Consider the following 7,515-nt stretch of genomic DNA (forward strand, 5'->3'; position numbering starts at 1 on the left):
ACACAACACCGGGACGCTGCGCTTATTGTGACGGGGGACTTTAATAGCGCCAACCTCAAACGCGCAGCGCCGAACTTTTATCAACACATCACCTGCCCCACCAGGGGTGAAAGGACACTGGACCACTGCTACACTACGGTCAAGGACGGCTACAAGGCACAATCCCGCCCCCCGTTTGGCAAATCTGATCACGCCGCCATCTTCCTCATGCCAAAATACAAACAAAGGCTAAAACAGGAGGTTCCGGTTCAGAGGAAGGTCGCGCGCTGGACGGATCAATCGGTGGCCGCGTTACAGGACGCACTCGATGACGCAGACTGGGGCATGTTCAGAAACAGCTCCGACGATGACGTCAACGTGTTTACGGAAGCGGTTGTGGGATTCATCGGGAAACTAGCGGATGATACCGTGGAGACAAAGACTATCACAACGTTTCCCAACCAGAAGCCGTGGGTGGATAAAACCATCCGCAACGCTCTGAGATCCCGCACCGCTGCCTACAACACGGGACTCATGACGGGGGACATGGACCCGTACAAAGCCGCGTCATATAACGTGCAGAGGGCGGTGAAAGAGGCGAAGCAGTGCTACGGGAGGAAACTAGAGTCACAACTCCAACAGAGTGACTCTAGGAGCCTATGGCGGGGACTAAGGACAATAACGGACTATAAAGCACCAACAACCGGTATGACGAACGCGGCCGTGACTCTGGCAGACGAGCTGAACACTTTCTATGCTCGCTTCGAGGCTGCAGCTAAGGTCTCCAACAATGCTAGTGTTAGCGGCGCTAACGGCTGCAGACAGGAAGATACTGCCAGCACCGGAAACGTGCTCGTCATCTCCGAGCATGAAGTAAGGAGAGCCTTCAAGAGAGTGAACACCAGGAAAGCAGCAGGACCAGACGGCATCCCAGGTCGCATCCTAAGAGACTGCGCATACCAGCTAGCTCCTGTGTTCACTGAGATATTCAACATCTCTTTATCTCAGTCGGTGATCCCCACATGCTTCAAAGAGTCCATCATTGTTCCTGTCCCGAAGAAACCCCACCCTGCTTCTCTCAATGACTATCGCCCTGTAGCCCTCACCTCAGTAGTGATGAAGTGCTTTGAACGCCTGGTCAGAGACTTCATCATTTCTTCACTACCAGACACACTGGACCCACTACAGTTCGCTTACCGTCCAAATCGTTCCACAGACGATGCCATCTCTCATCTCCTCCACACATCACTCACTCACTTGGACACTAGAAGGGGGAATTATGTTAAAATGCTCTTCATAGACTACAGCTCTGCATTTAACACCATAATTCCCTCCACACTCACCACCAAGCTGGAGCATCTGGGACTCAGCTCATCTATGTGTCAGTGGATCTCCAATTTCCTAACTGGCAGACCACAGGCAGTAAGGATGGGCGGACATGTCTCAGCCTCCACCACTCTCACCACTGGAGCCCCCCAGGGGTGTGTTCTGAGCCCCCTGCTGTACTCTTTGTACACATATGACTGTGTGGCCACTACCAGCTCCACCACCATCATCAAGTTTGCTGACGACACCGTCGTGGTGGGCCTGATCTCTGATAACAACGAGACGGCCTACCTGAAGGAGATTAGGAATCTGGAGAACTGGTGCCAGAGGAACAACCTCCTTCTAAACGTCAGTAAGACAAAGGAGCTGATAGTGGACTTCAGCACTAAGCAGGAGAGGAACTACCAGACCCCCGTCATCAACGAGTGCCCAGTGGAGAGAGTGGACAGCTTCAAATACCTCGGAGTTCACATCACGCAGGACCTGTCATGGTCCTGTCACATCAACACCGTGGTGAAAAAGGCCCGTCAGCGTCTCTACCACCTCAGACGCTTGAGAGACTTCCAACTGCCCTCCAAGGTGCTCAGGAACTTTTACTCGTGCACCATAGAGAGCATCCTGGCGGGAAACATCTTAACTTGGTTCGGGAACAGCACCATGCAGGACAGACGAGCTCTACAGAGGGTTGTGCGGTCAGCTGAGAGGACCATCCGCTCCGAGCTCCCTGACCTGCACTCAATCTACAGCAGGCGGTGCTGGACCAAGGCCAGGGAGATCGTGAAGGACCTCAGCCATCCCAACAACAGACTGTTCTCTCTGTTGAGGTCAGGAAAGCGATTCCGCTCCCTGAAGACCAACACAGAGAGACTGAGGAGGAGCTTCTTCCCGCAGGCGATACGGTCTCTCAATCACACCACCACACAGTACTGACCCACACATATGGTTCTTACACACACACTGGACTTTCTGGACTTTGGTTTTGCACAACACTGGTCACTATATTCTTCATTTCCGGTTAATACTTGTACAGCTGCTGTTATTGTGTATATATTTATTTATATTTAGATTTCTTCATACATTCTTATATAGTTCTATATTGTGTATTGTGTATTTTGTTGTACAGTTATTTTATTTTCAACTTTAATTTATATATTTATCTTTATCTTATTCTTCCCAGTTAAATTTACCCTTCATTCTAATTTGTGTTGTACAGTTATTTCATTTTTAACCTTAATTTATATTTTATTCCTTCCTAGTTAAATTTACCCTTTTTAATTTTTCATATTTATTTCCTTTCTTATTCATAGCCTTTTCCTTTTTTGTTTTCTTTAGGTCACGAGCAGTTGTCCAAGCATTTCACTACATATCGTACTGTGTATGACTGTGTACGTGACAAATAAAAATTTGAATTTGAATTTGAATTTGATATATGCATTTTTTTCTTTTTTTTTTTTCTGCCCGTTCTGTTGGTTTTTGTTTTTTGCCCTTCTCCCCCGTCCCTCTTCTCAGCTGTTTCTCTTTCCCTCTTTCTTTCTCCCCTTCTTTCCCCCAGTCAAGTCTGTCCCGTATTCAGTAAGTGAAAATAAAATAAACAATAAAAGGTGAATCAAATGGACCATTACGGCAAGGCTGGGATGGTCAATTTGGCAACGTAAACCCGTTAGGCATCTTTCTTTGCCTTTAGACAACAATTCTGATGGCAAAAGAGCCAAACGGGACAGGCAAAAAAAAAAAAAAAAAAAAGAACCCCCCACTCCCGCCCTCCTCTCATATTCCCTTTCCATACATGACTGCCACGGCTTATAAACAGTACATTTCCAAATGTACTGGGCACAGAAAGCAATTTGCAGGAAAACCAGAGTGGCGAAACACCAACTACTGGTCGATAGAGTAGTCGCCCATGAGACTGTGGACTTCCTGGACTGACTAAAAGAAAGCCTATTGCTCAATGCCCCACACATGGATCCTGGAATGCCTAGAACTGTACAAGATCATTGGGACCCATAGGGCCTTCAACCAGAACATCAATGCGGGGATGTGTCGAACAACACTACAGGTCAACTTCAAGCCAACAGCACAAGTCACACTCAAGTACGGGATTTACCAAGTAGATGCTCTGTCCCCACTGCTGTTCTGCATACACCTGAACCCCCTCAGTTAGATTACTGACAAGACCTCCACCCCAGAGAGAAGGGTAACATCTCCTGGGTCTAGGTGCGGCTTGCCCCTCTGGGGGCGGGGGTACCTGGACCTGGGATATATAGTATGTTTGGGGAGTGCGACTGTCTGTGCAGTGTCTATTTGTGTCTGTCTACACGTTTGGTGAGTGCCGAGTATTTGGTTGTGCATATGGGGTGGGAATGCACATTTGTGTCCGCGTGTGCCTGTTAGTCTGTGTCTATATGTCAGGTTGGGTCTTAGACTCAACCTCTCTGGGTACATCTCAGGCCCTCCTAAGTACGGAGGCCTATCTCCCCTCACCACACTCCCTGCCGGTGGCTGATGCCCTCAGACGTTGGTGTGTTGGTGGTTCTTGTTGACTGGGGCTGGGCGCTCATGTATGTACCGGCTCACTCCTGGTGGCCGATTGGCGGGGCCGGGCGCCTGTGGCCCGGCTGGGCCCCTTCCGGGGGGCGGGTGCCCTCAGGCCTCTGGGCCTGAAGCTCGGTTCCTTTCTGGCACAGCTGGCTGCCGGCAGAGCCTGCGGGCACGCCACTGCAACCCCCTCTGGCCTCTGCTCCATAGCTGCTGGGTGACCTCTCGTTTGGGGCTCTACTCAGCTCTTCCCAGGAGGGTGGCACGGTTCCCCCCCTTTTGGTGGTCCTCCTCGGGTCCTCGTACTCTGGGGCCTCTGGATGTCTCGGGCCTGGATCTCCTCCATACCTGCTTCATGCCCTGGGGGACGGGGCTATGGCTCCCCACACTCCCTAGCAGATCGTTACATGGAGAAACCTTTGGAATACAAGCATGCTGATCCACACAGGTGTGCACACAGGTGTACACACGGGTGTTCACAGACGCGGACTACAGCTTTCTTGGCTGCTGCCTCAAAGCACATTGTGCGCTGTCTATCTTGCGTTCTGCACAATATCGTTTATTATTTAGTATCTACTGAAATCTACTGCTAGCTAGTTTATTGTGATGGTGCTGTATTTATTATGTTGCTTTTTTTTGTTTGCTTCCTCTTCTGTTTTTTTTCTCCATACAGGTGACCCAGGTGTTTTGTTTGTTTTTCTTTCTTCCCCCCTTTCTCACCGTCTCTTCTCCCCTCTGGTTTTCTTTCTCTCCCTCTCTTTCTTTCATTCTTTCTCCCTGTCCTATCCCCCTGTCATATCTGTCCCGTTTGTAGCAACCGAAAATAAAATAAATTCATAATTATAATGAAGGTCAATCAAATGGACCAATATGGCAAGGCCATGATGATCCACTTGGTAAAATAAATCTGCTTGGCATCTTTCTTGGCCTTAAGACAACAATTCTGATGGCTAAAGATCCAAACAGGACAAAAAAAGAAAAAAAAAAGATTACTGACAAGACTGGCTAGGGATACCAACCATAGAATAGAGCTACTGTCAGCTTGGATGACATGAAGCAAGGAGTGAAAAAGACCTTGATTCACTGATATACACCACAAGGATCTAGAGCAATGACATCGGAATGTCATCCGGATTGATTAGCCTCTTGAGATAATGAGCTGGTCAAACAAGGCGATAGAAGTTACTGACATCAAGAAGAGGAAGCTCCTGACTGTGCATGGAGGGTTTTGCCCCACATCCAGGACCCTGAGCCTGTAAGAACAGGATGAGACAACAAACATCCAGGAATACATCAGGAAGATGGCCACAACTGAGTGGTGTCCCCTCCTCTTGCGGGGGAAGGGTGGAGCAGTGGGTTCAGGGTTTGGTTCAGGGGAGACTGACCAACACAGGTGTTGTCTTTCATCTAATCATGCCTGTCCTATTTGAGTTGCATGTCAGGACCTGATTGGAGAGGTGCAGTGTGTGATGATCAGGAGAAGGCAGCAGGAAAGCTGCGCAAACAAAAAGTGACAAGAAAACGCTAAAAGACTCACCCGCTTGCACCAGTATGTGTGTCTGGTCCTTTTGTACCACACATATCGTCCCAGTATACACCATTGTTCCTGTAAACCATATACCTAGGTGACTGCACACATACACACAAATCCAGCTGTTAAACTGACTTGTACTCTCAGGTCAATGTCAGATTGCTGGTTAAGGCTTCTAAATCTGAGTTGTCAGTTTTCATCTGTAGCCAATAAAGCACAAAAGAAAGTAGCTATAGCTGGCAATACCATACCACCTTTACTCATAAAGCACTTGAAAATAAAACTAAGGTTCCTGCTCTTACTGCTACCTGTCCTGAGACGGCAACAGTCGCACATTGCCTTGGACTTGGTGACGAGCATCCCGCCATCGACAGGTAACACCGCAATTCTTACCATCATTGAATGAACTTTGTGGTATTACACAAGCTGCCCACTGCCTTGGAGACCCCAAAGTTACTAACCCAACGTGCGTTTCAACTACTTGGCATTCCTGAGGACATTGTCTCCAAACGCGGGCCCTAGTTCACGTCACAAGTTTGGAAGGAGTTCTGTTCTGGGCTGGGGGCGCAAGTGAGTCTATCTTCGGGGTTTCACCCTCAGACAAATAGTCAGGCAGAGTGGGCCAACCAAGAACTGGGCTGTTCTTCGGTGTTGCGCCTCCTCCAACCAAACCACTTGGAGGGACCAGCTTGCATTGGTGGAGTACATAATTCAACATCCACTGGGGTCTCACCATTCAAAGCATCCCGGGGGTTCCAATCTCCTCTGAGGAAACCGGTTTCCTAACTCAGGTTAAAAGCGTGATTATTAATTGAGCGGTAGATTTGTCCCTGCCTAATTAATTTAATAAATGTTCTATCTGTATTTAAAGACTCTATGAGCTAAAATGAAGATACTTAAAAGAAAAATATAAACTTAAGATGAAAACACTTTCTGATGGAGAGAGACATCAGAAAGTGTTCATCCAGCAGCAGCAGGAGCAATATGTCAAGATCAGGGTTTTAATAGTTTTGCAATTTTCATTAGTTTTTATTTTTATTTAGTTTTGACTTCAGATTTTCAATTTTATATCAGTTTTAATTAGTTTTTACCAATTGTTTGCTAGTTTAGTTTAGTTTTTATTTTTTTGAAAATCCTTAGTTTCAGTTTAGTTTTGATTAGTTTCAGTTATAGTTTTAGTTGTGTTTGCAATAATTAAGTCTAACAAAATCCCAGTTTCATCATATCAGTCATTGACTTCTGCTTATCCTTGGGTATGTTGCTATTCCAGCTACCATACCCTGCACCCTGCACAGGTCGCCTGTCTGTCGCAGGGCTAACAAGCAGAGACAGACAACTCACATTCCCACCTATGGGTTCTTTAAATAAATAAATAAATAAGAAAGAAAGAAAGTGTACTTTATTGGTCCCCGTGGGGAAAATCCCTCTCTGCATTTAACCCATTCACTCAGTGAAGCAGTGGGCAGCCACTGGGCGCCCGGGGAGCAGTGTGTAGGGACAGTACCTTGTCCTAATATTTGTGTACAGCGCTTTGTGATTGCCTGTCTGCGAAAAGCGCTTAATAAATAAAGTTTACTTACTTACTTACCTTGCTCAGGGGTACCTCAGGGTAGCTGTTCAGGGGAATCGAACCCCCGACCTTCCGATCATGGGGCCACCACTCTACCTACTGAGCTATCCCTGCCCTAAAAAAGTGAGGGCTTCTCTTTATGAGAAACCTACTAGACAAATATCTAAGAGCAAAGATTCCTTATAAATAAATAAATAAATAAATAAATAAATAAATAAATAAATAAATAAATAAAGGCAGATGAACAACCATTGATACCAGGCAACTATAAAATGTATATCTTGGCCCCAATGAGACTATAACTCTTGCAGCACCGGGTGTTCATAATTTTGGTTCAAGTGAATTGATAAACATTTTGAAGGCAATTGACTCACACAGTTATGTAGATGTCCCCGTCCTGTTGTCTCGGGATGCATCACGCTGCCTTGCCTGGGGTTAGCTTCTGTTTTCTGGGGGTGAGGGTTGAGTGTGCTCCCTTCTCAAGGTAAGCTAGGTTAGCCTTCTTGTGTGAGCTTTTCAAGTGCACTTTAAGGTTTGTGGGATTTCTTCCCCTTTAGAAATGTCCCTCATAATT

At 46.8% G+C, this 7,515-nt stretch overlaps 1 non-coding gene across 1 annotated transcript; it reads right to left on the minus strand.

Annotated features, from left to right (window-relative positions):
• Positions 1 to 7,066: 7,066 nt before the first annotated feature.
• On the minus strand, positions 7,067 to 7,122 carry LOC113009622 (U7 small nuclear RNA). The gene has a single exon (XR_003270213.1). It is a non-coding gene; the product is annotated as a U7 small nuclear RNA (small nuclear RNA).
• Positions 7,123 to 7,515: the final 393 nt, after the last annotated feature.

The sequence above is a fragment of the Astatotilapia calliptera genome, chromosome 2 (assembly GCF_900246225.1).
Source record: "Astatotilapia calliptera chromosome 2, fAstCal1.2, whole genome shotgun sequence".
Classification (NCBI taxonomy): domain Eukaryota; kingdom Metazoa; phylum Chordata; class Actinopteri; order Cichliformes; family Cichlidae; genus Astatotilapia; species Astatotilapia calliptera.